Below are 26,460 nucleotides of genomic sequence, written 5' to 3'. Positions count from 1 at the left end.
ACAGCAGTAATAAGTTATATCCTCATACATTCTCTCTATCTTCACACCAGTAAACAAGAACTTTTGGTCCTAATCCTACAACTGGCTCTGCGTGGGCAAAACCTGAGCCAACACAGAGGCCCACTAGTGGTTGGTCCCTCTTCATTCCACTCCTCTCTTATCACTGCACCCCATCAACTGTGTTCAGTAACATATGATTCCCATTACAGTAATATCTGAGTGCTTCACATACTTTGATGCATTTATCCTCACAACACCCCTGTCAGGAAGAGAAGTGCTATGATCTCCATTTTACAATGGGAACTGAGGCACGGAGAGACTAAGGCCAAGATTTTTTAAAGGTATTTAGACATCGCTCCTTTCAGCATTACAAGGCCTAAGTGACTCAGATGACCATTTTCAAAAGTGAGTTAGATACTTAGGAGCTTAAGTCCCATTGACTTTCAATGAAACTTTGGGTACATCTACACTATGATAAAAGACCCTTGGAATGGCCGCAGGTAGCCTGGGTCAGCTGACAGGCTCCTGGGGCTCAAGAGGCAGGGCTATAAAATTGCAGTGCAGACATTTGGGCTCAGGCTAAAGCCTGAGCTCTGAGACTCTGCAAGGGGGAAGAATCTCAGAGCGTGAGCTCTAGCCCGAGCCTGAACACCTATACTGCAAGTTTTAGCCCTGCCGCCTGAGCCCTGTGAGCCGTAGTCAGCTGACCCAGGCTCTGCGACTCGGTGCTGCAGGTATTTTATCATCATGTAGACATATCCTTCGGCTCTTAAATGCCTCAGGGCATGTCTGCATTACAGACACTACCCGCAGCACAGCTTCAGCACTGCAGCTGTGCTGCCATAGCACTGTAATGAAGAGGCTTCCCACATCTCCGGAAGGGGAGTTTCCATTGATTTAGTTAATCCATCTCTTCAAGAGGCGGTAGCAAGGTTGATGGAAGAATTCTCACATCAACCTAGCCGTGTCTACACTGGGGGTAAACTTAACTACAGTACTCAGGGCATGACATTTTCACAGCCCTAATTGTCATAGCTAGGTTGATCTAATTTTTTAGTGTAGACGAGGCCTTAGTCCGTCACGTAGGCCTTGTAATACCAAGTGGAGCAATGCTTAAATACCTTTGAAAATCTAGGCCTAAGTGACTTGCACAAGATCACACAGGGAGTCTGTGGCAAAGCAGAGGATTGAACTGACATCAACCAAGTTGAAGGTTAGTGCTCTAACCATTGGACAATTCTTCCTCTTTTGCCCATGCTCACTCACCCTGCCCATTATGCTCCCTGATCACTTTGCCTGTGCATTTTAGCTCTTCCTCCACTCTTGTCTGTGTAGGGTGTAAGTTCTTTGGGACAGAGATAATTGTATGCCTTTGCATTTGTACAGAATAGCATCTGATCCTGGGTGTGATTTCCTGTTACTATGGCAATATTAATAATAAATAATATATTGTAGAAAACAGTGCCTGAAACTGGGCAAATTAAGCAGGAAACAAACACATGCTTTATATAAGAAATTGATGCCATACTGTTTAGACCTTTTGAATTCAATGTAATACCTCACTAGGTTATATATTTCTTCAGAGGATTATTTAATAAGGAAAAAGGTCAACATTTTTTCTCCCTGCTACACACGGTGGCACTCCGCTCTAGTTCTCTGCTCTGCTCTTTCCCTTCTGGAGCTCTCTCCCCTCCTCCACCACCCAGTGGGATTGCCCCCAGCATTGAGGATTAAGCTGCATCTCTGTAAAGCCAGGTACATGCTCTCTGCTTGTGTGGGTGGCCAGCACTGCCCAGTGTAGCTCTCCCTAGTGCCAGGCATTGCTGGAAGGGAAACTATTGTGCCTCCACTAACAGGCACAAGGGGTAGGGAGACAGAGAGCGATGAGTTGGGTGGCCCTACAGATTTAGGGAAGGCTCACTCCATACAAAGCTGAAGTTTAAGGAGATGGCCCTTCCCTGCCTGTAAGGCCTGATCCAGTGCCAAGTAAAGTCAAAGGAAAGATTTATTTTTTCGTGCTGATGGCTGAAATCATTCAGTTGAGCTACTCACTATTGGAAGAAATTATTGCACAGCAGAAGCCTATCTGAAGATTCCCTGCTGTGAAGTGACCTAGATACTGATGAGTTAAGAATCTGTGGTTAATCCACCACTGATAACAATAACAAAAATACCTTGCATTCGATACCACCTTTCATCCCAAAGAAATTTACTAGCTGCATTTGTAAACAGAAATGAACCATGGGTGACTGAGTGCTGTGCAAAACTGTATACAGCAGTTTAGGGGAGGAAGTGATCATGAATATCACATCCAAATGAAACTGCAAGGGGGCTGGAATTTAAGAACAGAATATAATTACCTGAGTTGGAATTTGTCCAGGACACTGGGGCTACCAAAAAGTGCTATAGGATAGTTAATTAACACAAGCTTGTCAACAGAATGGTGATTTTTCCTGAAGGCCCTTAAGGGATAGATACTGTATAAAACCTGGTACTTTGGAAAGCACTATGTTAACATATTTTAATAATGCTTATTTGCTTTTTTTGACAGCATAAATTCCCTTAGTGTGAAGGCATTTTAAAAAATACATATAATTTACTCTAATCCTTGTCTTTTAAATGGATTATAACATGAAAAAAAAATTTAAATGGAAAGCATATCTCCCTGAAATTCTGGGAAACCAAAACATCTGCTCTAAACATTCTTCTTTCCTCCTTCAATTCTCTCAACACCACCCTTATTCTGTATTACATTAAAGATGTAATTCACTCTCTGATAAACAGTAACTTCATGTTAGCTAGAAGACAAGGAGAAAATATTTTAACTTTAATGATTAAAAAATAACAGGTTATGGAAAGACAGTGAAATGAAAGAAATGGAATATAAGCCCTACTCCACACCCACATATATGCATTCACAGATACATGTACTTGTACAAGCCCACACAGACACAGAACAATTACAGGAATGCAGACGCAAGTACACATATGCAAACTGCAATATGCACATATCAAGAAATGATTTAAGTAATCATTTCAGTGCAAGCAGCTCAGCAAGCTGTATTTTGATTTTGACTTTCAATCTCCCATCCATTGGAGATGTACACATTACAGATTCAGGAGGAAAATTATCTCCAGGTGAAAAATACATAAGTTTGCTCTGTACTGAAAATGTTGTAAAGATATTTCATCAGCTCCGCTTGACTATTTTTAGAGGGCATATCTATGAATAAATCAAACAACAATATGATGATATGAAACATATGTGTGTTTATATCTGTAACCCTTCTGCCCGTCAGAGTTGGCAGCAACAAGGGCCGGGTTCAATATCTAGGGGTTCCATTCAAATAACACAATGCAAACCGGCTCAAGCCCCCACCCAGTGACCTGGGACAAATATATACCACCCCCGCTGGGCACCTCCCAGAGGCAATACTTCCCCTCTCACAAGCACCTAGTCTGAGTTAGCAAAAAGCCTTTTAATAACAGAGAGAAACAATGTGGCATTATGTTGGGGAAACACCACCAACAGGATTCATAACACAACCCATGAGCAAAAAAACCCACCCCAAGCAAATTGGGGCATGCCCTTTCCCTTTGGTTCTTGAGTCCAGCAACCCCAAATCATCCAAAGTCCCAAAAGTCCAATGACCCAAAAGTCTCTGTCCCTGGTCAGGGCAGCCCCAGAGTTCAAAAGTTTATCTGCTGAGCTTTACCTCCCAACCTGGGTGGAGATGGGGGCGGGGGTAAAACGCACCTTACATGATCTGAAGCTGACTGCCCCTCAGCTCCATAGGCCTTCGCTCCGCTCCGCTCCACTCCACCAGCCACCCCACGAACTGCTTCGCTCAGCTCCGCTCCGCTTTGCGGCCCACAAGCAGCTCCCGCCGTCCCACGAACTGCTCCATCAGCCGGTCCATGAACTGCTCCACTCCGTATCCCACCAGCAGCTCTCGCCGTCCCATGAACTGCTCCACCAGCCTGTCCACAAGGCACTCCAGCTGTCCTGCAAACTTCTCCACAATATATCTTCAGGCTCCCCCACTACTTAACACAACACTCAGTGATTTCAGCTCTTAGTCAGTTCAGCTCTTTGGTGAATTCAGCTTGTAGTAGAGGAGCCTCAGTGCTGGTGCACCATTAGCCCAAAGTGAGCTCAGCAGCATGTAACTAGACTCCTAATGAAATCAAAATTAGCTCTGATATTCCACAGTGGAGAGAGGAGGAAGTGCAATTAGCATGTAAGGCCCTCACCAACAGGCCCATGCCACCAAGTATTAATACTTGTCCCCAACCTCTCTCAATTCACAGAGTTTTGGAACCCATGACCCTTGCCTAGCGAGTGCTACTTAGTTGATGGTGAGTCCCTCCATCATAACAAAAGGCCAAGTACAATTCCAAGCACAGTTCCCATAATCAGGGTAATAACAATTTATTCTTCCTGCCCCAATAACAGAGACACTGGGAATCCCACAGCAGCCAAAGTGACCATTTGGGCAGCTATGGCCTCATTCTAGGCAGGGTGGGTGTGCCTATGCAAATGAGATCGGCCCCTGAAGTTCTTTTCCACAACTTGCCACACCTCACCACCAGATGTCAGGGTGGAGCTCATCCTGACACTGCTTACATATCTATAATACAGTATATAATGGGGGTATGAATGTATATATAAACTGAGCCTTTTAAAGCCACCTAACAAAGGTGGGCACTCAAGTCCAATTACTTTTAATCGATATTAAGTATCCAAACCCATAGGCAGCTTCCAAAATCTCAGTCATAATATATGCACAGTAAGAAGAGCTAGTTAGCTGGGAATTCGGATGCTGGAAAAATGGTCATGGTGGGGTTTTTTGGGTACTGTCTCTCTTGTCTATATTGTCTGGTAAGGGATTCCAATTCTCTGTATAATGAACTACAACACAATTTTGTCCATCAAGCTGATCACACATTGTTCCTTGTTTGTGTTATATATCTCACTGTTCTCATTAACAGCCAAAGGCTCAATTCCCAAACCTCTGTGAATCCTGTAATCTCAGCACAGTCAGCGCATGCTATCTGTCTATTTCCAGTGTGTCTGAGATCACCATATTATCTAGGCATCTCCATAGTAAATATTTAGGAAAACTCAAATATGCCATGAAGTAGGTCAAGAATCTATTTCTCTCTCTCTCATTTTAGGGCAAGCTAATTTTAGGTGAACCAGATCTTTGCTAGTGCACTTAGCTTGAATATTAATAAAGAAAACTTTTAAAAATCATTTTTCAGGCAGGAAAATTCATTTTATTTTGAAAATCTACTTTTCCACCAGAAACAATGAGATGTTTCTATCAAGGCCAAATCTGCCCGCAGATTCCTGGTTTTGCTGTGTATATGGAATTTCCACTAACAGCTGCTTGTGCTGTTGGAAATGGGGTAATCTCATCATTGGTCAATTTCACATATACTTGCAAAAGGGTGTAAGTTAATGGTTTCGCAGCTCTCCCCCTTCCTTTCCTCCTACCAGCTGTTACAGCGTAGGCCTGACTTGACATGCGTGCATACAATAAAACCTTATTTAACAGGATTCCAGTTAACTGTAAACTTGTTCTGTCCTTTGATCTAACAGTGGCATGTCCCCTCTTCAGATTATTTAAAATCCTCATTATCTGAGGGCTTGTCTGAATAATCACACTCAAAGAAATTCATTTGAATTAACTGGAGGTGTGAATTTAAAGTAGATTAAACTACATTAAACCTTTGTGTGGACTCTCTCATTCAGAATTAAACTGGCCTTAATTCAGCTTATTTTGATTCACTTCCAAAGAACCACTTCCCTGAAACATAACCGGTGTCCATGTTCGTACTGCAGAGAAAAGAACTGGAGATTCCAAAATGTGTTACACATGTAGCCAGTGGGATAAACTCTCCCTTTTGGAACACTATGTCTAGCTGACAAAAGGGGAACATGCATGAATAGCCCTTCCATAAACAGAGCGAATAATGACAATGTGGTTTATTTACACTATTCCTTGTTTCTGTATGCTTAACAGAGGGAAAAATGGGCATGGGCTATTTCAGCACCTAAGAAATTTGAGGAAGGTGGGTCCTAATCCACAGGTAGTCTCTTCCTTGTATGTGACATCCCTGCTCCCTTAAACTACATCCCACCATAATTTCATTCCTGACTACCAGACAAGTTGCAAATAAAAGGCCAGGTCACAGAATATTAATCACTGTCTTCACAGCTCAGGAGAAACTTGAGCTTCTGCCATGTCCAGGGCCAGCCCTAGGTGTTTTGTCACCCATGGCAGAAAATGTTTTCAGAGGTGCCCACCACCGCCACCAGCCAAAAGGTACAAGCAAAAAACAGAGCTTTGGCGCCCCCAAAGTGATGATATGGCACCCCTGAATGTTGGTTCCCTGAGTGGCCACCTTGATCGTGCACCCCGGCCATACATTGTCACTGGAACTGAAGTTCCAGTGGACTTGTCTGACTCATCATGCAAACCCTGAATGAAACACCGTGATCATATATGCGCTGAAGGTGCAACTGGTAAACTTGAACAAATTGACATTCATTAACATATATGTTAGCTTCTTAGATAAATTATCAAAATCTATACAGAACTGTCCATTTTGAAACAAACACCTCTGCTTTAAACCCTGATCCTTCAATACATTTTGTTTCTAGAAGTAAAAGATTTTCGTAGGTTTCATAGTTTATGGCCATTAAATCATCTAGTCTGACTTCTTGTATATCAGAGGCCATTAAATGTCACCCAGACATCCCTATATTCAGCCCAATGACTTTAGTTAAACGAAGGGCTTGTCTACATGGTGCATTAGTTGTCACAGTTAGCCTAAATACAAAGCATTCTGGGATAGACTAAGTAGTATAAACAATATAACTATATAAACTGTACTCCCAGAATGCCTTGTATTCATGCAAAAGTTTATTGTGGAAATCTACTAGTAGTTAACTGTTGTGACCTCTGTTCTTTTTATGTGTAGATTTTGTTAGAAACAAGATGTGTGTTCTGTTGAGGTTTGCCAAATATGAATCGTCTGCTATGTACAGTTAGTGAGGCTCTTTCTACAGTCTACTGACATCAGGAAAGTTATGTAAAAGCCTAGATAAGAAAGATGTATAATGTCTGTAAAACCTGTGGAATCTTCTATCTATGATGAACAAGGAGAATATTAATATGAGCAAAAGACAACCCAAATTTGGAACAGAGTGGAGATGTAACTGCTGCAAGACTGTTTTCCAGATTGGTAATATATTACCCTTTCTGTATTGTGTGGATCTATTTTTAGTTTAATAAACTAATTGACTCTTGTTATCTGATGTCTTATCAATAAAGGAATGAAATCCTCATAGCACTAGAGGAGTACACTAACTGGACTTTGTGGACCCTGCTGGTATGTATTGAAAGTTCCCTAGTGCTTGTTAAAGTAGTATAGTTTCAAACAGTATTACATTAATATGCACTAGGAAACCTTAATGTGAGCTAGAAGGGTACACACCAGGACAGTTAATGCATGACACTCTAGTGCACTAGAATTTACACCCCATAGTGCCAGCTAATGCACTAGAGACAGTCCCTAAAGCATTTCGGTCCTCTGGAGATTAAACTATTGTATGTCTCAGGCAGAGAACAGGAGAGGTCAAAGTGACACCAATGCTTGAGGCCCGCAAATCCCGAGGAGCCCTAAATTTGTATTCACATTATTTCTCCTGATTTTTAACCAAAATACCAAAAAGATAAGCCCCTCAAAATTGCTCTACAGGCTGCATATTAGCAGCTGTTATATATGTGATATATTCTCTATCCACAGACTGTTTTCTTTAAGGTGATGTGAGGAAAAATTCTTATGACTAGACAGCAACTTAAGTGCGTGACAAGCTGGGGTGTAAATCTACAATGTACTAGTATGCCACGTTACTGTTCATGTAGACCTTGCTACTATGCACTAAAAGTTCCTTAGTGTACACTGACCTACTCCCATTTGAAATGGAGTGCATGACAGCAGGATCCATATAGACAGTTAGTGTTCAGCATGCTACTGAGCTATAGATTTACATGCCAGCTTGCCATACACTAACTCGTTGTCTTAGAGAGAGAAAAGGTCTACCCTATAATGTTCTCTTTACGGCTGTACTGTGTTGCAGACTCTGTGGAAGCATGATATGGACCTTTGGAATGTCAGAACTTCAGAGGGGACGTATGTTATGTGCTATGTGGGACAGCACTGAAATCAGTGGGATTTTTTCCATTGTCTTTGATAAACTTTGGATCAGTCCCAAAGTGCATTTTACTTTACCTGCATTAGGCAGCAATGAAGCACTTAGGGAGACCATTGTCTCCTTTTCTATCATATTCATTTGTTTCTTTTGCTCTCATTTGTCACTTGTTTTCTCCTTCATCCAATGTCATTATTACTGAGAGCTGAGGATACAATACTCAGTCCAGTTCCAGGCAGCTGGCAAGAATCGCTTTGAAATTCCATCTGCCTGATTCACTTTCACTTTTCAATGAATCAGGAGATTGCAATTTTTTCTATAAATAAATAAGATGATGCTGTAGTTCTAAATACAAACCTCCTCCCCCCTCCATTTTCAGACCAAATGTCTGCATAAACATATTAAATTCAATTTGCTCTATGTTTTTACTCCACTGGTTTAGCCAGTGGAGCCGACTGGCAGATGAAATTTTATCAGTGTTTGAATGATTGTTGAAATTTTCTATTTAATAAAAACAGAGAGTCAGCAAATGATGTTCTGTCCTTCTATACATTTAAGCTACTCTTTGGAAGTTATGGCTTATTGTTATCTGGCTTTGCCCACTGGCTAAAAATGCAAAGTTTTATGAGGCTCATATATCGGTGTGTTTTTTAAAGTAGGATTAGTGGGTAGTAGAAACAAAGGGTTTGCTTGAAACAGATGTTTAAGATGTTATTGAAACATTTTGTATCATATCTAAAAACATTAAGGAGTCCATCTGAAACAGCACATAGAGGAAGCAAGCACGTGATCTTCAAGTTTGATTCATTGATCCATTTTGTTACCATTGTTTTATGTATTAGACGCTGGGAGAGTCCTGCCCAACACAAAGTGCTTAGAAGTAAACACACTTAGTGGACACACTGAACTAGAAATATTTTGGCATGTTTGGCAGAACCCCATAGGAAATGGTAAAGAAAAACTTATTCTCACTGACTTTTCATGTTCAGAACCTTTTAAGATTCATTCTTCTCTAGTTTTCAAGAACTCCAAGCAGATAAGTGATGTGGTGTCCTCCCAACCACCAGTGTTGGGGCAAATGCTACTGCAACAACAATTAGAAGAAGCAAGAGCACTAGTCATTCCCATTTTAATAATTTCTAGGCATTCATTGGTCTAGAGGAAAGCAAAGCCTTTATGTCACTATGAACAGCGGTGCTGGAGGTGAGTTTAAAAGAGAAGTAGCCCAGCTTTTGGCTGGATTTCCCCCAAGTCCCCAGACTTATCCCATGCTTTCCCCATGAGAAAGAGTCCAAAAGAGAAAGCCGCTTCCAGTAACTGGAAACCTAACTTTTCCCCGCACGTTTGCCTGTTTTGATTGGATAAATATGTTACATTTTATCTCTGTGCTCTGGCTGGATGAGCAAAATTCTTAATAACTGATTTCTAGTGCAAATACCTACAGTTCAAAATTTGGTTTAAGAAATATTATGTAATATTCATTGTACTATCAAACTTTCTGGTCAGTCAACTTCTCTGTTGTTTGAAGAAGGCAAATTCAAAAGTGGTACAAATAAAGAATATAAAAATTGTTTAAAATTGGCATCACCATTCATGGGTCATTTGGAGGCTTTCATCTAGATGTTGCCATTTAAGATCTAGGAGCCTGATCCAAAGACCATTAAAGTCAATGTATCAGCTGCTACTGAGGTTTCTTTTGCTAGTAAGAGGATAACACTGTGTCAAACTGGGGAAATGTTGCATTTTTATTAATATTATATGAGATTCGGTTTCCCTGTTCACATTTTGGATTGCTGCCTAACAATGCACAGAGGTAAATCAAAAGGAGGCTGTAAAGGGGGCTGTTAAAGAACTGAGAAAAAAGGTAAAACAATTGTAGAGATAAGAGCTTCAGGCACACACCTTCAAATCAGGGTTGGGTCATCAACTTGGGGAGAGTTATCTTGTTGGCTCTATCCAGGAAATGATGTTTTACTGTTCCCAAGGCTAAGCCTGAGACCAAAAGACCCTGACTGGTTACAAAGGTGCCCCTGGCAGAAAAGGAGGGGTTTTCAGAGTGAGCTGAGAGAGGTGGCCTTGTGTGTCAGTGAAAAAAGCAGACAGGTTGAGAAGACTCAAGACCGAGGGAGAACGTTGCAAGCAGAGTAGGCTGGTTCTCCCAACTCACAGATAGGGAATAAGCCAGACCTCCCAATCTATGGTTAGAGAGATTAAGTTTAGGTAAGGGAATATGAGTGTAGGCCTTTGTTATTTTAAATCCAAATCTCTAAACTCTGTGCATCTATTGGCAGATTAAATCATGCTTTGCTTTGACAAAGTTCTCTCTATATCACTGCAAATGGATGCTGTCACAGTCTCCCAGAGGAAAAGTCTTGCAGGTGCCAAACATTGTTAGACCTACTGAAGTAGTCATGGTTAATACCAACAGGGGTGTAGCCCAGAGACCCAGTCAGAGAGCACCTGGATCCAAGATCTCACTCCAAAGAGAAGTGAAGGCACAGGTCAGTGACTTGAAAGGGGAGCACTCAAAGGGCTGGGAAGACTCTCAGAAGGGACAGCCTGTCCAGGGACCATAACAAGCACTTTGGGCCAAATCTGGATTATTGTTTTTATGAGAGTTATCTTTGCTTACACAAAGAGTCCCTTTGACTTTTGGGGGACTCCCTTTGTGAGTAGGGATTATTTGCATGAGTAAGTTGAGTAGGATGTTGCCCCTAAGTAGAGACATGCAAACTAAAGTGTTTCCCTGATTCCTCATTTTTAATTTCCAAACTATTTTAAAATATTCCCATGATGAGAATGAAAATGACTCCCAAATTCCTGTTATACTCATGAGGGAAGAGAAGTCTTCTTTCTTCTTGTCTTTCTTTTTTACTTCTATTCGCTTCACCTGTTGAAGACTAATAACTTTAAATATGTCTCTCTTTAAGCTGAGTCATGCTATCAGCTAAATGAGAAAAATTAAATCAATACCGTTGCAGGCAAAATTAGCTCAGTAACATTTACAGTAGCATCAGCTGCTTACCCTTTGCACATTTTCCATTACCACACTGAATCTTGCATCTAGATACCCTGGGTGAAAATAAGTGAGTTGAGATAATACCATGTATATGTTGCATGAAAGCTTAGATAAAATGTCCTGATTTTTAAAATTCTCTTGCAATGAAGAAAAATATCTAACTCACAAATCACTCAAGCTTTGTTCTTGTTCTGGCCTCAGAATCCGTTTATGTTTCTATAGCCACATTTCCCAGTGTAATGCTATCTATGTATGTATACACACTCTCCCCACCCGATAGTCTCTTATATTATCTAATATGTATATCTATATGCTATGAGAGAGAAACAGATTGATATATTCCGTTGTGTCTCTTCTTCATCTGACACTAAGCACTGAGAATTGTTTACTAAACTCAAGTCTTAATAAATCCTTACTTAAACAGACTCCAAATATATCTGTAAAATCCTGCACATATTTGGTTCAGTTGAACCATTTTTGCAGCCTAGGCATAACTCTTTAAGGACTTTAGTTTTGCATTCCTCCCTATTAATCAGGACATGCAGGTGAATGAAACACAATAACAGGGATGGATTTTAAAGAGATGGGCAACTTAGCAAGCTAACCCCTACCCCATAAATACTAGGCTTTGTATAGGTTCAAGTGCATGAATAAATGGCCTCATACCATATAACTAATTAATCAGGATTGGCTCTCTTCAACCTAACTCCTGGGACTCAGCCCATCACTGAATCCTCTCACCCTTCCCTCTGCAAAGTGGAATGAGGGTATCAAAAGGAGCATCTCAGTCTCTGAAGACTTAGGGTCTCCACTGCTCCCTACAGGCTAAAAGATCCACCAGCAGTATCCTGGGTCTCTTATTTGCATTTGCCTCTGGGACCAGGCCCTTTCAGTCTTTATGGATGTTGTCTACAAGTTGCCATTAACATTGCCTATTCCTAACATTCAAAATTCTTATTCTGACTCTGTTTGACATTCAATTGGACCTCCAGGAAGGCAAAAATCTCCTGAACAGCTTGCCAGTTTGGCCCAGAGAAGAAAAAAATCCTTCCTGATCCCAAAACAGGGGATCTGGTCAGACCAGCAGCATCCTAGAAACACAGATTGGCAATACTCCAAACACATAGAGGGAGGGCAGGGCAGCAGTAGAGTAGGGTTGCCAACTGTCTAGTCACACAAAACGGAATAATCTTGCCCTGCCCCTCCACTGAGGCCCCGCCCATGCCCCACCCCTTCTCTGAGGCCCCACCCCCGCTCGCTTCATTCCCCCCCACCCCGCAGTTGCTCACTCTCCCCACCCTCACTCACTCATTCATTTTCACCAGGCTGACTCGGGGGGGTTGAGGTGTGTGGGAAGGGGTGAGGGCTCCGGCTCAGGGTGCAGGCTCCAGGGTGGGGCCAGAAATGAGGAGTTCAGGGTGCAGGAGGGGACTTCAGGCTGAGGCAGTGGGTTGGGATATGAGAGTGGGTGAGGGATCCGGCTGGAACCAGGGATGAGGGGTTTCAGGTGCAGGAGGGGGCTCTTGGCCCGGGGGTGAAGCCGAGTGGTTCAGGTATGGGGGGACTCTGGGCTGAGGCAGGGGCTTGGGGTGTGGGAGGAGGTATGGTCTTTGGGCTGGGGGTGTGGGTTCTGGGGTGGGGCCAGAAATTAGGGGTTCAGGGTGTGGGAGGGGGCTCTGGGCTGGGGCAGGGGATTGGGGTGTGGGGGGGTGAGGGCTCTGGCTGGGAGTGCAGACTCTGGGATGGGACTGGAGGTGAGGGGTTTGGGGTGTACGCGTGTGCTCTGGGCTGGGATTGAGGGGTTCAGAGGGCAGGAGGGGATCAGGGCTGGGGGTTGGGGCCCAGAGGCGGGGGGTCAGGGGTGCAGGTGGCGCTTACCTCAAGCAGTTCCCAGCCAATGGGAGTTGTGGGTGCGGTGCTTGGTGTAGGGGCAGTGTGCAGAGCCCCCTGCCTGCCCCTATGGTTAGGAGCCGGGGGGGGGGGACATGCCAGCTGTTTCCTGGTAGCCACATGATGCGGAGGCTAGCAGGGAGCCTGCCAGCCCTGCTGCACGGGGCTGCCAACCAGACAGTCGATGGCCCAGTCTGTGGTGCTGACCGGAGTCACCAGGATCCCTTTTTGACCAGGTGTTCTGGTTGAAAACCGGACACCTGGTCACCCTACAATAGTCAAGATGGTTTCCTGACACACAACAGTTTTAAACAGAGGAGGAGGGTATGTGAGAGCCAATCAGCACCCCCAACCACCTGCAGCTTGCCAAAAGGAGGTAGAAAAGCCATTCCCCTTCCTTAAAGCACACTCTTATGTGCACTCTGAGGCATGAGGAAGGGAAAGGCACCAGAGAGCATAAGCCCTCTCCCTTGGGCCTCACTAGGGACTAGTTAGCTAACTCTCTGTCAGTCTGATAAAATCCCCATCACTGCTTCTGAGATGCGGTCGGGGGCATTTTTGAGTCAGCTAGGCCTTTTCAAACATGAGGGTCCAGATCCAACAGCATTGACTTCAAATTAGTTTTAGACATGGCCCATTGTGCTCTGTAGAACACTAAGTCGTTAGCCCTCTTGTACAGAGCTCCAGTTCCAGGCCAACTCTATTTCTCTCATTGATCTCAGAAAGGAAGTTCTGGTTTGGTTTGGTTTTATAGGGTCAGTTTATGGGACAAACTAATCAGAACATGTTTTTTAAAAAAAGCACAGAGCTAAACAGTCTGCAGAAAATGAGCTGCAAAGAGAGACAGCATGCTTTTGTGGCAGAGCCAGAAACTAGTGAAAAACAAATTATGGAAGAAACATTTTTAATAGACATGCTTAATGTTTTTATTGGTGAGAATGCTGAAAAGGCTGGCAATTCAAGTTTACGTCCAAATTGTCAAACATAATTGTTTGTGCATGTGGCATAAACAAAATCTTCGTTTTAAGAGTCTTAAGAACACTAAGTAATATAACACTGGCGTTTGCAGCATTAAAAACAAATAATAGACTTGTGTAAAGTTATTATGTTTAGAGAAACACAAAAAAGCCATTAGATTTCATTAAAGACAGACAAATTGTTAAATGGTTTTTGCTGCTTTGATCTGCACAAAAGATATAACTCATTTCTTGGGAACATTTTCTATTCAAACTTGCTTCCTTAAAATATGCTTTTGAAAGTGTGCATTAAAATAAAAGCTGTATTCAAATGCAAACACTCAGCTCATAATTTCTGAGAGTTGGTAATTGTATTAATCGGGTAGCAATCTGTGCATCTGTGATATTGTTGTGACCTCTTCAGCTGAAAGCAACTTCTAATAGGCACTTTGAAAATTCAAGAGTCATTGACATGAGTGCAAGAATGTACTATTTACAATGAAACACGTTCAGCTGGTAAACAGAATGAAACAAAAAAGGGGAGAGAGAAGAGGAATTTAAAATAATCCCAGAGATGAAGCAAACAAACTGGCATCAAATGAAGCATAATAAGGAAATGAAGTAGCAAAAGCACTTTAAATGGCTCTCCTGCTGCCATGCAAACAGTCCAATGTGAAATTTTAACTTGTCTCACTAAGTGCAGTATATTCTCTTTTGAAAAGCCTTTCTTCTAGCCCTAGCACATTTGGAAGTTGAGCGAGGCTAAATTCCATTTGCAGAGGGCTGAAAAATCACTTGAAAAATATTAATGTTGAAGGACAATGTGGTGATTTAAAATCACTCAATTTGTACAAAGAAAATATTTCAAGTAAAAACCAGGAATTGTGGAATGAAACTCTGCTGTAGAGTCAAGGTTATGGTATAAATAATTACCCAGTCTAGGCCAGATATTGTTGTTCTCACTCAGGCAAAACTCCCATTGACAAACTGAGAAAAGGTAACAGGATCAAGTTTGTTATGGTATGAGACAGGTCATTCCCCAGAACTTTACATGCTCTTATGGCCAAACAGATTAAGACAGAAAGCACCTACCTAATGAAACTGAACAGTGCTCTAAGAAAGCAAAGAGAAGTGAATGAAAACGGGAGATTCCAAGCTTTTTTGTCAGTTGTTTAATGTGCCATTTTAATTCCGTTCAACTGAAGTTTCCAAATGCCAGCTCCAGACACCAGAAAATAAACCATGAACTTTTTAACTAGTTAAACTAAATATAACCACTTACTCCTTTTAGCTTGGAAATGGAATATACCCTGTTTCTTATTCCTTGTTAAAAAAATGAACAGAGAAATGTGTTTTCAACATCCCAAAGCTCACAGTAACATTTTTAGAAGTATTTTTAGATGCAGTTGACCTTAAAAAACATTATAGAAAATCAGATAAAAAAATCAGGATAGAATGTCTCTTGTGCAGGAAGATAAGAAATATAGGGAAAGCTACTACAGGGTGTAAAAATGAATGTCTTGAAAGAGGCATTGACCTTATCCTTATTTAATTATTAACATCAGTATTACAATTATGCTTGGAGGGTCTATTGGGACCAGGGACTATTGTGTTGGATGCTGTACACAGAGTAAGAAGACAGTTTTTGCCTCGAAAAGCTTAAAACCTAAGGCCCCATTCTGCACCGAGCTCCGTACGGTGAGCTAGTGTGAGTGGGAGGCCTAAATTAAGACAAATGCAACAATGGTTGTAACCCACAATATGAAAGGTTGGGCAGTGGGTGTGGAGGAAACAGCAGTAAAAGCATGTGATGACACTGGCCAGCTCTGGGGATATCTAGATGGCTCTGAGTTGCTTATTTTTTAATTATAAGATATAAATAGAACATAAAGGAGATGCATATCAGAAAAGCCTGCCAGGCAGCCACTTGGCCATTATCTGCTGACCAGTTACTTCAGGCTTCATAGTAATAAATCCAATGGTTGAGCAGATTCCCACAGAGTTTGACAATCACAACCAAGGTATAGCATTGAATGTTTCCTTCATTTTCTTCTAATCAATTTTCTAGGCTTGTGATGAAACTCATAGTTTCCAAGGACACATAGTAAACCCATCTTTTACTGCTTATGTGCCAATGTTGGAGTGACCAGTCACATGGCCATGATGTGACAAAGCTAGGAATTGAAAACAATATCAGGTTTTGGGGTTTTTTAAATATTAGATTTACCACTAAGGGTGATGAAGGGAGATGACCTATACCCCTATTTGTGTGGAAAACTCCCCTAAAAAGTCTCCCCTATAATGAAGCTATGTGGGGATAGGTCCTTCAAACTATAAAGAAGGACCCCCAACTCCCTGGAAACTCTGTATCAAAGTTTGTGATGATCAGTTTATGGGTTGCTTATTTGTAACATCATTCCTTGAAAAGCTTCCCTTTACCCCTGGTGCCATCTACTATCATCAAATGCTAACAGCTCCATCTCCTGTGCCTGATCTTGTTTTCCTCCTCATACACACAACTCCCCCATCTTCACAACATCAACAAGAGATGTTCCTTTAAAAGCAGGATTTCAAATTCTTTTGGTGATCATATCAGAAAGAGACAAGTAGATGGTCAAGAAATGGCAGGAATCAGACAGATACTGTGTCAGCTATAACCATATCTATAAACATTTAACTGAACTAAGTACTATCTCTATGTTTACTTACTACACAGAAGAATAGGATTCCAAACTTTTGCTCGCCTCCATCATTATTGTGTATTACAAATGCACTTCCTGAAGAGTTGTACTGCCTGGAAAACACAAATCAGAAAAACTAAAGTCAGAAAAATGTCAAGCCAAACCATAGGTGTTACAACTGAAAAGGCCTTATCAGTCCATCTGCCTGCCAGTGCAGGGCTGTTCGCTCTTGATATATACATTTTCTTAGTCATCTTTTAAATATTTCAATCAACAGGAGTTCCATTCACTTCCCTTCGCTGATCATCCTAGTTTGCTAGATCTCACTATTAGGAAATTTATCCTAATGCCACCATAAATTTTCCTTTACTTTATTTCATCCCCAGTTATCCTCCCTTATATAAATTAAAACAAGTTCTCTCCTTGCTTTGATTATGCACACTAAATATTTGTGCAAATATATCCTACTCCGTTTATTTTAAATATCCATTAGACATCATTTAATCAAGCCATATATTTTCATACATCTTTTAAATTTTCCTCAACCTCAGTTACTTAATATTTTTGAAAGTATGCAATAATTTCTATAATAACCATCCTAACATAATTAAGCATGTTTATAAAACAACCCCCTTCCCAACAATATGTATTACCAACCAATCACCAAAGCACTGCCCACCCACTGATGATAACTATTTGGCCAGTGATTGACCCAAATCAACAGATTTTTTTAAATGCCTGTGTCTGAATTTCCTTCCCCTTGTTGCCATTATTTTGGAAGCTAGAGTGCTTGAAGCACTCCCAGCATAAAACAGCAGAATGGTACAATATATATGTTGGAGTTACTTGATACATTAAATTCAGGGTGGCTCTAAGAAGTTGCTGGAAATAAGAGTTCTGTTTCTTGGAGCTGTGTGACTGAACAAGGAAGTAGATGAAATTGTTTATTTGGGACCAAATAGAGTGACTGGATTTAGACAGGAGTAATCAGAGTAGAATTATGCACTTGTCTTAAGCCCCGATTCAGCTAAGTACTTAAGCAAGTGCCTAATTTTAAGCATGTGAGAAGTCCCACTGGAATCCGCATGACTTCTCCTGTGATTATTTGCTGAATCAAGGTGATAATGAACTATATATATTAGTATTTGATATAGTTATATATAGTATAATGAACATATATTTTAATATTTCTATACCTACATTCTGCTGCAAGCAACAGACTGATCCTGTGAGGAAATAAGTGTCTTCAACTTCCATTAAAGACATCGTAGTTAGAGGATGCTCAGAAGCTCAGATTACTGGTCCCCAGGTATTACGTAGTGTTAGTATATGGTTAGAGATACTGATATCTTTATATGTAGTTAATGTATTTTGACTGAAATAAAAAAGCCTGGAAACTCAAATGAACATGGAGAGAGTCAAACTCTCTCAGCAAAACCAATAAAGTATATAAAAGCAATGGTACAAGGGGGAAAAAAGGAAAGTGTCCAGTTAATGGTTTAGGTTATAAAAGAGCAACAACCCCATTCTACATTGGTCTACTATTCAGATGGATGAACACAAGCACGCTACCCACTTTGTTGTTAAACAATGCTCCAGTGGATTGGGGTAGAAGACAGCAATAAAAATTGAGATTTTAACTAGAAGAGACAAATGGAAGTAATGAAAATTAACTCAGACAGTTAGAAAGTGAAATTGAAAAGGCAGGGAAATGAAACATAAAAAGGAAATTCAAAACCACAGTGCAATGCACCTTTGGATATTAGAGCAATGGTAACCTAGCTCCTAAGTGCTGTACTGATGAGCAGAAGCTTCATTAATCTTTTGTGACAAGTGACTTGGGAGAAACGAAATTGCACTAAGCTTGAGAACCTGTAATATCTCTGCTACCAAAGGCCATTTCTAAGAAACAGAAATTGTTGGAACCCAAGTTTCAAATGTTGTAAATCCTACCAAGAAAGCACTGAAATGGCTTTAAAAAAACCTGCTGTCATACTTTTTTTTTTAAAGACCTAACATTCCTAATTATTTTTTTCACATCATGAAGCTTGATGCGGCAGAGCCCCAGCTGGAGTAAACTGACATGGCTCCATTGATTTCAACAGAGTTATGACAACTTACACTGACAGAGGCTCTGCCCTGGTATATATGTTTTTCTACAAACTTTTAAAAGTCATATGCTGTTTCCATGTAAAACATAACACAGATTTGCATCTTTTTCCCTACAGTGAAAAGAATGCTATTTCCTTATGTTCTGCAATGAAGTTCTTTATGCATTAATTTAGCCTTATTTACTGTAGCTCTATGAAAACATGTCTATAACCATAATACAGGAGGAGGGGAAGAAATCATGTCTCTGAGATCTATGTATGAGGAAGAATCTGGGTGTGACTCTTTCTACAACTGCACAGAAAGGAGGGGTGTCAAATGCTTCTGGACCCCACCACATGACCTCCATGGATCTGTAACCTATCGAGGGGGGGAAGCAGGGACCAGGTGAAGGATGGAAAAGTGGATGGCTTGAAAGTACAGACCAAGGGAGATAAGCACTGTCTCTCCTCTCTCCCTGTGTGCAGTGGAACTTGGCTGCAAAATGTTGAAGGAAGAAGCCTGGCTCTATGGTTAAATCATCAGCTCAGGCTGCAGGGGATCTGGACCCAAATCCTGGGTTTGCCATCAATCTCCTTTGTATGACCTTGGACAAGCTACTTAATCTCTGTGTGCCTCATCTCCCTATTTGAGATCTAGAATTGGGAACTGACCTGGTGTTTGTCTCAGGGATCAGAAAAGGACAACTGACGTCACTTCACTGATGAGACACAGATATTGTGCTTATTGTATAGGCGATAACGATTCCTGTAGAAGCTCCTAAACTGCTTCCCTTTACATCTCAGGGAAGTTATTTTTCCTTACCATATAATTACACATCCAAGCTGCACCCTTAACATCTGGTAGCCAGGGGGCCCCTAAACTAGTGGAAATATGTTGTCAAAGCATCTAGGCTGGAGAGAGGAGAAGGTGGGTAGGGGAGATGCTGATGGAAAAAGTGGCCACTTAACCCTTTTTGGGGTTGCAGGCCTAGAGGCTCATTCATTCTATGGAAGCACCAAAGGAGAGCCTTGGTCACTAACTGCAGTTCCACACTGTTATCAGGTACTCCTACCTTCAGCATGAGAAGAAGCCTTCAGTTTGGCAGCTTTGTCACCCTACACCTCCAACCATCATATAAAGCTATTGAATTAAGTGGCTTCTCCCCCCATGGATGTTCAACTTCCTTGATACAATTTATAACCCTCCTCCTACCAGTATGCCTGACCCAGTGTAGGCAATCCTATTTCCTATCTCCAAATTTGGGAATTCTCCCATGAATGAAACATGTTTCTGCCTTGTTTCTACTTCCTGGTCTCTGGAAGAGATAACAGGCAGTAGATCTCCTGAGGAAGCTCTCAACTCTACTAGCTTCTGCAGGAAGATGTCAAGCTCTACTCTTTGTCTCCAGTATACCTGGCTTTGATAGCGTCACCAGCGAAGGTCTGCATTCAAGAAGTGGGGCCACTTAGATGGAAGAGAAGGAGATCTTAAAAGTAACTGCCCAAGCTTGGTAGCTGCTCCACTTTAATTGTGAGTGCGCCTTTATCGAAGTCAGAAATAAATTCATTAATCATTTAAATATATATCATGTGGGATGTTAAATTGAGCACCCAAAATGCAGGTGCTTGAGTTCTGAAGAGCAGGAGGATTTAGATTTTATCTCAGAAAACAACACAAAGGAAATTACTGGTCAATTTAACCTTATGGGAAATGGATACAAGTGAATCGTTTTTGTTAAAAATGTGAAAACTAAATTAAGCTTTGCACACACAGCCTCAGCCCAAATGGACGTGTGTGAGGAAGCAACTGACTACAGTTGTGTCAGTTGAACATGACTGCTTCTGATTTTTTACAATAAAAATGGAGCATGCCTAGGATTACAATTCATTCAAATGGAGAATCCCAGCATTGACACCGCAAAGTGCTACCACAGTACAAATACTATACCTTATTTTTAAAAGAAACAGGCTTATTTTTCACATTAAAAAAAAGAATTGTTTTTGTATTATTTATTTCATCTGATTTGGGAGAAAAATCAAACAAACTGAAAAAATACTGTCCCTAATTATATGTAACGGACACCCTGGTCACTGTTCTCGTATAATAACAGAAAAAAACCTCCCAAACTTCACTTCTAAACTCCTAGTCATTGGTGGTTACAGGTCTTGTATCCACTCCCCAGATTAGCCACTAGAAGATGAATCAATCACAAACTGATGAACACTGGAGCAAATCTGATTCCAGGCAATGAAGGGCAGTGGCACAAATACACTTCACATTTTCTGCAAGGTTAAACTAATGCAAAATAAATCCCTCAAGTTATGTAAACAAATAATAGTGATGTTGTCTGACAGCATGCATTAAATAGGATTAATTTAGTAAGCATAAAATATGCAGGGGACTCATTCCATTCCAAATAATTCCATCTGTACACTGCCTCCTGAAACTCTGATAATACAAGAGAGCTGCAGAAAGGACAGTATTGGGAATGTCTAAAGGGCAGGGGAAAACTGGGCAGTTTGGGGAGAGAGAAAGTGAAGATCCAACCTTTTGGAGAGGGAGAAGCAAAGAAATTTCTGGAGCTGCACAGCCCACAGAAGAAATTCAAATACCCTGCGGCTCTGCATCCATACAGGATGTTCCGTATTGCACAAGGGTGCTTCAAAGGCTGCTATGTAAAATCGTATGTCTGAGACTGAGCCCATCTGATGATGTCCTAAGAGGGACTGTGCATCCTCAAATGGCTCAGTAGGAGGTGATCGGTGGAATGCAGGTGAACAATCTTAAAGGAGACATCAGTGAGAAAATTGGAATGGATTCACCGCTTTAATTTACATGGGTGTAAACTAAGGGCCAAGCAGGTTAAAATGCTACCAAATCAATAGCACTGGTAAAAAAAATGAATTTCAAATTTTTTCTATGGGAAATATAGATATATACATTTTTTGCAAGATCATGGCCCAAAAGACAGCTTTTACCATCTGTTCCCACAGTCTGCATAGTTAAAACCACATGCTGCAGGGGAATTCCTCAGTAAAATTGCAGCACAAAAACACAGCTACATAATTAAAATAAATAATATTACTGTGATTTACTCTATTCTATAGCCCTATTAAAAACATCACAGGCCATGTACAGTGGGTAGAAATTCGGATAGCTCCATCAAAATCAATGGTGCTAGGCTGATTTCACCACTTGAGGATCTGGAGTATCATATGTTGAGATGGCTTCTGAGATCTTATCTACTCAGTAGCCTCTGGAAACTTATCCTCTTGGTTCCCAACAACTCATCTCAACTCCAAACTCACCACTGAGGTTTCTTTATTGGCATACAATCAACCTACAACTGAGTTGATCAGGCTCAAGCATAGGGAGTGGGTACAGGGCATACCACACATTCAAAATTACACAGACCCCCCCTTTTCCTTATATACATTTACACATTAAATTACATACACTTGTTTGGGGATTGGCTTAGTTACTTTGCAGGAACCAATCCCTGTACAGCATGCTCTGTCCACATGCTGTCCATGTTTGACTTTACTCTTTACCTCATCTTTAAACTCATGAATTCTCTGGTCCATTATTATCTTGCTCTTAGTAAACGGTTCCCAGGGTGTTCTCCCTCTTATCTTAGCTAGCTCAGTCATTCTGTCTTTTAGCTTTGTGACCCATTTATTTATTTTATCACAAACATTCCATTTTCAGCCTGCTGACCCAGTTACTTCCCTGTCTTCCAAGAAATGAGGCCTCCCTCGTGCTTAATTACTCATGCCAAGCGTAGCTTAAACCTATTGGAACTTTTGTACTGTATATGTGCATAGTCCATTTTTCAGTTGTTCACAACTCCACCATTTAATCTTTTATTTATTTATAATATGTATTTTTTACAGATTCATCTGGAGACTAGAATCAGTGAGATCTAGCTACTTGGGAAACTTCATCTTGTATAGTTTGCTATTAACTTGTGCAGGCACATACAAAAAAGGAAGATAGGCTGGGATTTTTAAAGGAGTTGACAGGAGTTAAGGACTCAAATGCATTTGAAATTAAAGGAGAGTTGGGTGGCCAGCTCCTGTTGACTGCTTTGAAAACCCCAGCCTTAATTGTTTTACAGTGGATAAGCTTATTTTCCCATAACTCAAGAAAGAAATAATGGACTTTTCTCAAACTGTTTCTACACAAAAGTAAAAATTAAAATAATTTAACTTGCAACCCAACCAAAGAGGAGGCATTTTCACCGAAGTATAGGCATGTGAAAACTGGCATATATATGCAAAAAGAAAAGGAGTACTTGTGGCACCTTAGAGACTAACCAATTTATTTGAGCATAAGCTTTCGTGAGCTATATCTCACTTCATCGGATGCATACTGTGAATTACACAGTAATTATGGTATGAACCATACTGTAACTGTAGGTAGAGTCTTTACGACAAGCAAAAGTTATAATAATAACTAGCAACTTAAAACAGAACAGCACTCAGTCCATGATCACAATTCATAGTTATCTTTTCTCCAAAAACATATAATCCCTCAATTATGCAGTAGCTTTTTGCTGTGTAATTCTGTGTATTTCCTTTTCTTCTGTTTGCATATATGCCTGCCCTATTGCACTTAATAACCATGGGAGTAGAGACTCTGCTCTTCTTAGAAATAAATAGGTTTAATCTTACTTCTTAATCTTCATTTCAACTTTCATCTTGAATTTCCTGTTCTCAAGTATCAAGACTAAATTGATTTGATGCTTGATGCTTGCCAAATAAATAATGAGCCTCCAAATTAGCCCACATGTGATAAGGCAATGATCCCATTATTTCTAACATTCTTATAATCAGGCAATGATTAAATTATTTCCAACGCCCTTAGTGTGGATGTGAAAACATGCTAAAAAGATCCTTAACAAAGTTCCTCACAATGTGGGTATTTTTTATTAAATGGCCCTAATTTGAGCATTTTATCACATGGTTACAGTAGTTGGGCTGTAAGAGCTTACTTTAATGAGGATGGGGAATGTTCAGTCAGTGGGTGTTCTGGGCATCTCTTTGACATCTTTACAATCATTTATCAATTCCACAGTGATGAGCTTAAGGGCCAAGTTAGGGAAAGTTGATTAATACTTTTTAAAATATTCCAGCCATGACAAATCGCAGCATAACACTCAGCTTCTTTCCTCCGGCACCCAGAGTGAAACAAAGCTCTGCTGTTCTCCACCTGGGCACACAGCAAAGCACAGGCACCAGCAGAGCAAAGACCTCCAAGCTCAGTGCTGGCATTGCCTGCGTTTCTGTTAATGGGAACCAAGGCTTGCACATGATTCTCAAGAACTTATCTTAATTAATATCTTGCCTCCACATTGGAAATCTGAGTGTAATGCCATCTAAAGAAATGATTTACTTAATGCAGCTTTAATGCGTGCCTCCAGGACACCGTTATTAATACCAGATACCAATTGTGGTGCTGTGAATCAACATTAAATGCCATTGAATATCTTTTTTTAAAACAACCCAAATATTCTATACAACCCCATGTATTGAGTTGGTAGAACAAAAGAAAGGTTTTTAAAATGCTGATAAGGGTATTAAAAGGCAGTATTTGATGTAGGCCTATCTGGTCCATTGATATTGTATCAAGCTGGGATACATGCTGCACTAGTTAGAATGACATATTTCTCTTTTTTTCTTGAATCAGAGGAGACAGTTAAGGGGGAAAGAAATCAATGATCCTAGGCTTACAGGACCAACATCTGCCCTTAGTGCTTAGAAACTGTGGTGATAAGGGTCTTAGACAGCTGCAACTCCTACTGAAGTTAGCAGTTTCTTAGTCATACAATACTCTGCCCCAGGGGCAACTCACTTCCTCTCCCCTCTTCCTGAGCCCTAGAGCTGGCTTATTTGGCCATCTGACTATTTCTTTTACAAGGGGAATCCTCGAGTGATTTGGAATTGCTGTAGCTACTCTCACCATGTTCTCCTCCCTGCCTATGGGAACACAGAGGGTATGGAAACCTTGGGGTTTCCTAGCTATTGGAATGGTCACTTGGGGTAGAGGAAAGGTAGAGTTTATACCCCTGTAGGCTGAGGGTCTCAGGATAAATGGAATGTGACTAAAAGAACATCTTTGCACACTCTTCTCCTGAGCTGCACTGAGCACAATTGGCCATGGCTTAGGATCTGGATCCATAAGTTTTACCGTGCAGGAACATTAGATCCCAGTCCTCCCAGATATTGATAAAAAACATTCACAAAGTGAAGAAATGCACTAACACTGAGCAAGAACAATGGAGTGCAATTTGTACCCAAGACTCCCCTTCAAAGGGGATGCCACATACAGTCATGCATCTATTCAACAAAGGAATGCAAACAAATGCAAACCAAGCCAAGGGAGAAGTGACCAGGAATGTCCTATGAAGATATGCATAGTTCCTAGACTTGATCTTTTACATTCCCTCAACTATACGCAAGACCACAAAATGGAAGGCGCTCTCCTGCACAAAGTACAGTGTGACCGGACACAGATTGCAAACTGTTTTTGAGCACTCACACACAGCAGATGGCATGTGTCTGGCTGGAAAGAGGAAGCAAGACTGCTAATATCTGCCTTGCGATGTAAATGGCATGTCATAATAGTAGAACACAGATGGAAATCCACAGGCTGGACAATAACTGCCTTAGGGGTATAGTGAGGCAAGTGATGTGGGAACAGCACAGTGTGTCTGCCATGGACAATCCCAGCCACATGGTAATGGTGAAGTGTTTACTAACTGCACACACATTCAGAAGCACATATCCCACAGCATCAAATTGCTATGTGTGTGACCTCCTGTTGGGAAGTGCCTGGGTCAGCTGGCTTCAGTCTGCCTTTCCACCTGCAATACTGGTCTGTAGGTTCCGCCACCCCGCAACTTCCTGTATGTGAATCACTCAATGTTCTTGCTTTCTCGTCTTCCTGCTTACTGTGACACTGCCGGCCTGATACTTACATTTTTCAGGCCTTATTTCTGGCCTTTTTTCAGCTGCAAAGCTTTGGTACTATACATACATGCTGCTCCATGTGCACATCAACGCTAAGAAGCCATGAGATACTTTGCCTTGTGCACTGTTTGAGCCTGTTCCAGCCATATGTAGTTAGGGGAGAGTCATAGCATGGACGGTTTTTCAAACACTCAGCCCCCTTTTCCTGTGGCCATGCTCTCTTTGAACAGTTTGCCTGATCACAGAATCCTTTGTTCCAGATACAATGCTTCCTCCTTCCCTATAGAAGGCACTGTCTCATGCACAGCTGCTTTAGTGTCAGTCAGACAGGAGGGGAGGGGGAAAAAACAGACTGGCTGAGGACTGCAAGAGAATATTTGGCAGGGGGCTGACAACAAAAAAGGAGCAGGGAGGGAGAAACAGGAAATCAGTATGGTGGTGGGTAGGAGCGAGAGAAAGAGAGAAGGTATGGAAGGGAAGAGAAAAAGGCTGAAAATAGAGAGAGGAAAACTAAGATGGAGGAAGCAGAGACACAAAGTGAGAGCAAGAAGAGAGTGAAATAGAGAAAAACAATGTGGAGAGAGAGAGAGATGTACACAAAGGGGAAAATAAGGAAGGGGAGAGAAAA

General features: G+C 41.2%; 1 protein-coding gene across 1 annotated transcript in view; it reads right to left on the bottom strand.

Annotated features, from left to right (window-relative positions):
• Nucleotides 1-26,460, bottom strand: part of LOC141992064 (zinc finger and SCAN domain-containing protein 32-like) — a 532,457-nt gene that overhangs the window by 399,565 nt on the left and 106,432 nt on the right. Inside the window, exon 2 of the mRNA XM_074960666.1 lies at nucleotides 16,799-16,883. The gene's annotated coding sequence lies outside the window, so the exon portion shown is untranslated. The remainder of the gene's footprint in view (nucleotides 1-16,798; nucleotides 16,884-26,460) is intronic.

This window comes from Natator depressus, chromosome 8 (genome assembly GCF_965152275.1).
Source record: "Natator depressus isolate rNatDep1 chromosome 8, rNatDep2.hap1, whole genome shotgun sequence".
Taxonomy (NCBI): Eukaryota; Metazoa; Chordata; order Testudines; family Cheloniidae; genus Natator; species Natator depressus.
The sequence above is the reverse complement of the archived record's forward strand: the minus strand, read 5'-3'. Positions and strand labels throughout refer to the sequence as shown.